This window comes from Homalodisca vitripennis, chromosome 7, assembly GCF_021130785.1.
Source record: "Homalodisca vitripennis isolate AUS2020 chromosome 7, UT_GWSS_2.1, whole genome shotgun sequence".
In the NCBI taxonomy this organism is placed as follows: domain Eukaryota; kingdom Metazoa; phylum Arthropoda; class Insecta; order Hemiptera; family Cicadellidae; genus Homalodisca; species Homalodisca vitripennis.
The window spans coordinates 19,188,017-19,196,553 of record NC_060213.1 but is presented as its reverse complement, the minus strand read 5'-3'; positions in this window follow the sequence as shown (position 1 = coordinate 19,196,553).

Sequence of the window (8,537 nt, the reverse complement as noted above, 5' to 3'; positions counted from 1 at the left end):
TTAATTTGAAATTTTACAATTATCCAGTCAAGTTACAATTAAGTGATTTACTAAAACACTGTCTTCACATTGTGGGTCAAACACTTTCCAAACGTTTGGTAGAATTTGATTTTTTAATATTGTAGCACGATATATTAACTAAAATGTAATATTATACTTGTATCTAGTGTGAATTATTTGTATGTAAAAATTTCCAGGACACAATTTGTGAAATCTCTGAAAAGCAATAAATAGTCTAAACTTTACCACACAGTTTATATGATTATAAATGCATTAATCTTAGAGTCCAATATTCTAGTACCTTAGATCGGAGCGCAACTTCCTAATACCTCGACATCGGAAAGTGTTTGACTCGTATCGTGAAGTCAGCTCAGTAATAGAATAACAGACACTGTGATTTACAATTCACAAGGCATTGTACAGCGGAATTTTTGTCCAAGAATCTGTATATTTGTAGCCTGACATTCAATGGCAACTATGTGAGGTACCTTTTTGAGTGTTCATATGTAATAAGACCGTTGGTTGTGAATTGTTAGTAGCTTTTTGCAGTGTGTGCTGAGATTTTGTTGAGATTTGTAAATGTGTTTGGATTTGCAATTAGGAATCGTGTAACCCATTGTCACATTCAAACTGAAGTTGAATATTGGCTACTGTTTTATTTGCTTTGCCAAAATTGATTTCTTTTTATAAAAAATGTTATACAATTGTTACCGAAGGTCTTCCTATCGGCAGATCTGCCCACAACAGAGTTCCATCATTCAATTCATTATCACTTTGGCAAGACGGAGCTTCCAAGTACATTCTCGGTAATGTTTTGCCATATACAAATATCAAAACACCAGATTTGTTGTATTTGATTTTCTTGTTATGAATTTTCCAATAAAATATAGATTTATTACATCTGAATGTTTTTCCATTCCCAAAATGAATCGGAACCCCCAAAAATCAGTGTGTAAACAATACAGATTTTCTTTTAGCTTGAAGCAAAATTTCTGCATCTACAATAATAATGTATATAATTTGTACATTTTAATATGCATTTGTCTCCAGACATTAAATTTAAATTTTCGTTAATTTTTACCGTTGTAATGAAAATACTTTGAGGTTGATTTTATGAAACTCATGGAAATGTTTCATTTGAAACCGGAATGTTACGATCACCTTCCAATACAGCCATTGCGATGTAGATATTAACCCTTCAACATGGGGATTTCCAAGGGTGGTTTTGTTTGATAGTTATAGTGGTGTAAATGGTTTTTTAAATCTTAAAAGCTATTATTATGGTCATGAGTCAATAATAAATGCTTTGTAGAACTTCAAATAACATAAATCAAGTGGTTTTTTTTTTTTTTTTAAGTAAAGTCAAAACATGCAAAACGGGTGTATAACTGGTATATAAGGAAATCACTGATTCCGTCAATTTCCACCCAAGCCAACCACCATTAATTTTAGGAGTGACTCTCATAAATGTAATACAATTACTGTATTATTCAGTACAATTTTATATTGCTTAGATTTTTATTTACTATATCGTGTATACAAAGATAAAATCTTCCTTATATTGTACTAAAGGATATTCTGTGTTAAATTTGTCAGTTGTCGACCAGAAATAGGCCCTGAACCACAAATTAATTGCAGAAAAACTTTGATGTTGGTAAAGAATTTACGGCCTAAGTTATTTTAAATTTTAATATTTTGAAAATGGCTTTAAACAAAACAAATGATATTCACTTTTTAACAATACATAATTTTTAATTTTGAAGTAAAACTCAAAATGTTAATTTCTTAGTATATGTGTACAAGAAATTGTTATATAATGTTTAATCCTTATTTGCTTGGTTTTCCTTCTGTCTGTGTGTGCTTTTTAACACATAAATTATATCTTTATAGCACCAGCTCAAAGTGTCATATTCAGACTCAAAACAGTTGTTTGTCATAACAAAGTCTGTGTATAAAACAACTTACGTAAAAAAAGTTACAGAGTTGTATCACTTCCAGTTACAAAATGGTGGTGATTTTAAAACGTCATAATCAAATTTCATGTAAACCACCATAACAGCAAATAAAATTTTCAAGAATCATTAAAAAATGCCTGCTTTTTCAAATAATTTTACTTATTTTGTTGAAAAATTAATGAGAAAGTCAATGTTATATGCAAACAAATACAAACCGTTTTTAACTTTGGGTGCATAAGAGCAGAAAAAGCGTCTTCTGAGAATTTTGTATGCTACATCACATTTTGATGTTACAACAGTTTTCTTGGAAATTATTAGGCGCTAAAGCATTACAATGGTATCTTTTTTAGTACATAAGAGTATCTTTTATTAATTTTTTATCTGTAAACTGTATCAAGACAAGTGTACAAAATTTTAATTTGACACTTTTAAGCCAAAAAAAGATGTAATTGATTTTTGTAAAAAGAAATACTATAGACAGAAAACTAAGAAATAAAGAACTATTATATGACATTTCTTGTACATTTTGACCTGATAAACCATTTAAAAATTGTTAAAGTAATTTTTAGACATCCTATTTAGTAAAATAATACCAACTAATTATTTTGTTTTGTGCGTAATCAGTTTTAATCGACAATTTAGTGTGGAAGTGGAATAGGAATTAATAATTTAAGTATCACATTGTTTCAGTAGTCTTAGAACTAATGAACTATATTGTCAGCAGTGCTAGGTTCACAAATTGTTAGAAACCATGTTTTTATTATCTCTGAAACAAAAGCAGCAAAATCTCAGATGAGATATAAATACTGATTTAGGAACTTTAAATTTGAGACGAACAGTTGGGGGGAAAGAATAGAACCTAATAAATTCTCATAAAAGAACTGTAGTAATTTTTAATTTGTGTTATTTCGTAATTAAGTGTTAGTTTTTCGGAAATTGGATCATTTTTCAAAATTAGTTCTACTAACAATTTGTATTCTAAGTTGTGAATTAATCATCTAGAAAAATCTCTGTATTGTTCCACTTATTCTGGTATACAGCTGATCGATCATGTATTGTTCCACTTATTCCGGTATACAGCTGATCGATCATGTATTGTTTCACTTATTCCGGTATACAGCTGATCGATCATGTATTGTTCCACTTATTCCGGTATACAGCTGATTGATCATGTATTGTTCCACTTATTCTGATATACAGCTGATCGATCATAAAATTAGTAGATGATTACTCAAACACTGCCAAGGAATACCTCGTAGTTTTTTTATCAGCTTCTCTGTCTGTATTACATTTAGAGCCATCTACTGAACAGCTGTATACCAGAATAAAGGCAAGGACAATGCTGCCATAAATTGTAGAATTTTACAAAATATTTATTTGATGCATCTCATGTTTTTTTATTTATTTTGCAGTTTAAAAGCTTTCTTTTGCCATTTTAAAGGTTGGCATATTATTTTTAACTCTTTACAAAATTGTTGTTAAACCTAAAATCTGGCTTAAGGTACGATTTGTCCATTTTAAATTTAATTTTGGGGTTTGTTTAACTGTAGTAAATTATTTTCTAATATGAAATGAAAGATCTCTATGAAATAACTTTTTGTTCTTTTTTGTACTGAATTCGTTAGATCACTGACTTGAAAGTCAATTGGGTTGAAGACAAAAGGTTCAGATAAGAAAAAATCCGCTAAGCAGTGTAGTTAAGATTTGAAGTTAGCCATTGTTTACTGCATATAAACACTTGATCTGTTATAAGTGTGGCACCGTGTTGTGATGGATAAATTTGTTGTAGAAATCATTTTAACATGTCTATGCTCCTACTAATGACTTAATCTACGCTTCACAAGACTGACTCTTGTTTTATCCTCTCTGTTTGTCATGTTAAGTTTTGACGGGTCACTGCTGTGTGACGTTAATGGCTAACGTGTATGTTGATATGTGTGATAATAAATGCAATTTGTAAATATTTGGTCTACTTGTTTGATTTACTCCCAGTGTGTTTTTGTATTTTAGGTGTAATAATTTCTGACTGTTTTCAACAAATCACTTAGAACACGATTTTCAAAATGAATATTCCAATTATGAATTTAGGTTTCTTTTTTAAATAATAAGTGATAAGTATAAATTTGTTTCAATATTAACCCTTACTTACTTACTCCCAGGGCCATTTATATCGGAGGTGATATTTAGCCGCACCAACAAAGCTCCTCCATCTTGAACGGTCCTCTGCATCTTCCTCTGAAGCGCCCACCTTCTCCATATCAGCCTTCACCTGGTTCCACCATCTCACTTTCGGTCTCCCACGGGGTCGTCTTCCTTCTGGGTTACCGTACATTACCCTCCTCAGTTTGCATTCCTCTTCTCTTCTCAAAACATGGCCTGCCCAACGGAGTCTTCTGCACTTTATTTCTCCTATTACATCCGTACTATTGTAGAGCTCCCTGATTTCTCTATTATGTTTTCTTCTCCATACCCCATGTTCATATGATGGCCCATAAATTTTACGTAAAATTCTATTCTCGAAAACTAGAAGCTTTTTCTCATCCTTCTTATTTAGCCTCCATGTTTCGGATCCGTACAAAAGCACTGGACATATAATTGTTTTGTATATTCTAGTTTTAGTTTTGTGAGAGAGAGATTTGGTTGAAAGTATCCTATTGCATGCATATACACATCTATTTGCTGAGTTGATCCTATTTTGTATCTCTGGTTCATCTGTGTTTTTATTTGATATTGTGACCCCAAGGTACTTAAAGTTCTCCACTTGTTCGAAAACATGCCCATCAATTTGTAGGGGTCCTCCTCTTTGATTTTGATTCCTTCTAAAGTGCATATATTTAGTTTTTGCATCATTCGTCTTCAACCCCACTTTCTCTGCCTCACTCATAAATAGTCTAGTTAGTGACCTCAAATCATCTACATTTTCTGCACATATGGCAACATCTTCTGCAAAAGCTAGGATGTTTAGTTTAGCTCCAACTTCCACCCCTAAATCCCTCTCTGCTACACTCTGAAGTGCTTCTTCTATGGCAATATTAAATAAGATTGGAGAAAGACCATCTCCTTGTCTGACTCCTGAGTTTATCCCAAAAGGTACACAGTCCCGACCATTAATTCTTACTGAGCCTCTTGACTCTGTGACACTAATCTTAACTAAGTTTATTAATTTTCTCGGGATGCCAAAATTTATCTAGTTGTGTCCACAACTCCTTCCAATATTAACCCAAATACATATATTTTCGTGTTGATTTCATTGACTTGTACTCGAAAATTATTTATCGTAGTCATAACTAGGATTTATATTTTAGGGATTACATTTACCCAACCTATTAGGGATGTACATTTATATAACATTTACCTTTTAGGCATTTACTTTACATTAAATGTACCTTTTAGGGATTTATATTACATTTACCTATTAGGAATCCGCACTACATTTACCTTTTAGGGATTTACATTGAATTTCATAAGGATAACCATATTAGTGTACATATTTCCCTTTATTTTGTTTTTAATAAATGACTTAAATTAAGATTTTGTAACAATTATTTCAAATACTGTAAGTAGTAATTATAAATATTTACATTACCCATTTTATCTTATTGAAATATCCGTCATCAGTGATAATAGAGAGAAAGAGAGAGAATCTTTATTTTGAAATTGTCAAGGTTCGAAATGACATAATAGCAATCAATAAAAAATACAGTCATGAATACAAAAATTAAATTAAATTAGTCATTCTATTGTTTCTTAGTTGAGGAACTCATTGATGGCGTAGAATGGTCTGTGTCTGAGCCAGTTCTCAGCAGTCTAGGTTTCAACACCTTCGGGTGGGTACTTTTGATATCTTATTACAGTCAACTGAAAAACTTGGCACCAGCATAAGAAGTTTTCTTCTCAAGCAGCTACTTTGTGTGAGTTAGGAGGCTGAAGTTCTCTGTATATCTTGTGTTGTATGTATACTAATCACCATTTCGCTGAAGCGTTTTGGAGGTGGCTAAGACTGTGGCTTTGTGGCTTCTAGTACATATAAATGTATACCTGTCATTAGTCTTCATTCCTTGAAAACCTCTTTGCAGCTTTCCTGCCCATTTAAGTTGGTTATTATTCTTTCTGCTTTCTTCTGCGGTATCAGAACACGTTCTAAATTCTTATTTGCTGAGGCACCCTAAACAGTAATTATATACCTAATATGGCTTTCAAAAAGGGCATAATATGCTGTTCTAGTTGCTTCTACACTGCTGATTGCTTTTGTTCTAATTGCAAACAAAGCACTGCTTAACTTGTTGCAACGTGTATTAATGTGACTTTACTAAGAAAGATTTTCATCAATAACAACTCCCAGGTACTTAAATTCTGTCACAGACTGTAGTCCAGGAATGTTAGATACATCCCTTTCTTCCTACCAAATGACATCTGCTTGGTTTTCTGTTCATTGAGAACAAGGTCGTTGTTGCAGTACTCAAGGGCTACACTGACACTAATGTAAGCATTTATTTTTAACAATTCTAAGCATTTAACTGCAGAGAGAAGTAATGTGTCATCAGTATACATTATTGCATGTCTGAATTGATTAATAAAAGCTGGAAGGTCGTTTGTAAATAATGCAAATAAAACTGGCCCCAGAACAGACCCCTGAGATACACCCCTTGTCACTGGTAGGAGATCAGAACTTGTGTCTCTTGTCATCCCTTTATCAAATTGTTTTATTTCAACCAGTCGACTTTGTTCAATCAAGTAACTATTGATCCATTTTAATATTGTGCCTTGAATACCAAGTGACTCCAATTTGACTAATATAAGGTCATGGCTGAGACAATCGAAGGCCTTACTAAGTGTTTGTAGTGATATTCCTTGCCCTCCTCAAAGTTGTCTAGGATTATAATCACTAACATTAAAATTATAAGTATTTCAGTTGTGTTTTAAAATCATACTGAGGTGTACAGTTTTTTTTTTTTTTTTTTTTTTTTTTTTAATGAGGTAACTTTCAGGATCTTGAATTACTGATATAATGTTACTTAGTTGGATGTTTTGAGAATCAATTTTGTGCTCTTATATCTAAAAATTCTCTTTCAAAACATAGCTATGTCAAGAATAGATTCCATTGTGCAGGGGATTTTAACACAAATACACAAAGCTACTGATGTGTTTAAAATGTATCAACTTTAACAAAAAAACTTCAAATAGTAAAATTAATTATCTTATTTCAAAACTAAATATGATTACAGATTGAAGTACCCTTAAGCATACAAATAGGCTAGCACTTGTAAGCTAAAAATGTTGAACCAGACAGAACGAAAGCTAAGCAAAGGAATTTTAGAGTGACAAATCACTTTTGGCTGTTACCCCCACTCAATAATCCAAACAGCTAAATCGTGTTGTGACCTATTTTTATCCGCTTCAATCCTGTTTAATAATTTTGTACGAATATATCACCACTTCAATGCTCTTTATGTATCCAGTTTTTACTATCGGTAATTAAAAAGCCATTCATTGACTCATCAATAAGTCTGGATTTATTACTTCTAGTAATATTAATCAGCTAAGGATGTTCCTCTTCTTGTGTATTAGAAGCGTTTCTACAGTACGAGGTAACAAGAATTTATCAGTTAGTAGTTGTTTTTCTTACAATATTTCACTAAAGGAAACAAAAGTGAACACACATATACACTAGATATGTTTTAAAAGTTTGAACAGTAAAGAGCAAGGTGCAATAATATTGTGTTGTATAAAATTCGTCTTTGGAAACACACTAAATTCTTCAAATCTGATATTATATTGCCTCTGGTCTGTAACAATGTGCTTAGGAATTCCCCTGGTAACGAACACAATACCGTGAGCTATTGTTATCGAGCTTGTCGATCCCATTGTTCTTGTTTGACACCATTTTGTGTGTCAAACATAACCAAATTCATACAACCATCTATTGATTCAGCAAATTCCTCATGAATATATTACTGTCTACCTTACAACATTTGTTTTGATTTTCTGGACAAACAGTAAATAACTAGTGGCCCTAATTTTGTATTTTTATTTCCTTGTATTTTTGTATAACAAATATTCATGTCAACTCAGCATTTGTAATGTTCTTTGCAATGAATGTTATTGTGGTTTACTGCTTTAAGAAATGAACGGTTATGAATGTATGAGACGTTTTTGCGTTCCGTAAAATCTATAGTTACACCATGTTTGATGTAAATAATGTTGAAAAAGCCCCACAAGGAAAGAATCCAAAGGCATCAAATCAGAATATCTTAGTGCCCACTGGATGGCAGTAGACAATATCTATGGACGTAGCCAGCAAGGGGCAGGATCTCCCACAAATTTTAAATATTTTCAATTACTTTTTTAGTAAACGATTATGATTATTTAAATAATTCAGTATTACTGACATGTACTGCTGAAAGATCGTTCTCAACAAAGAAACGGTTCAAGAACTTTTTAAGGAACAAAATGGAGCCTTACTCTCTGCCCACTGCGGGAAAAATATCAGTTGTCTGGACCCTCCCCCCCCCAAAATTTTGTTGTGACTATGTTCTTGACAATATCCTTTATTAACAATATCATTAAGAAATGTTACAGTGT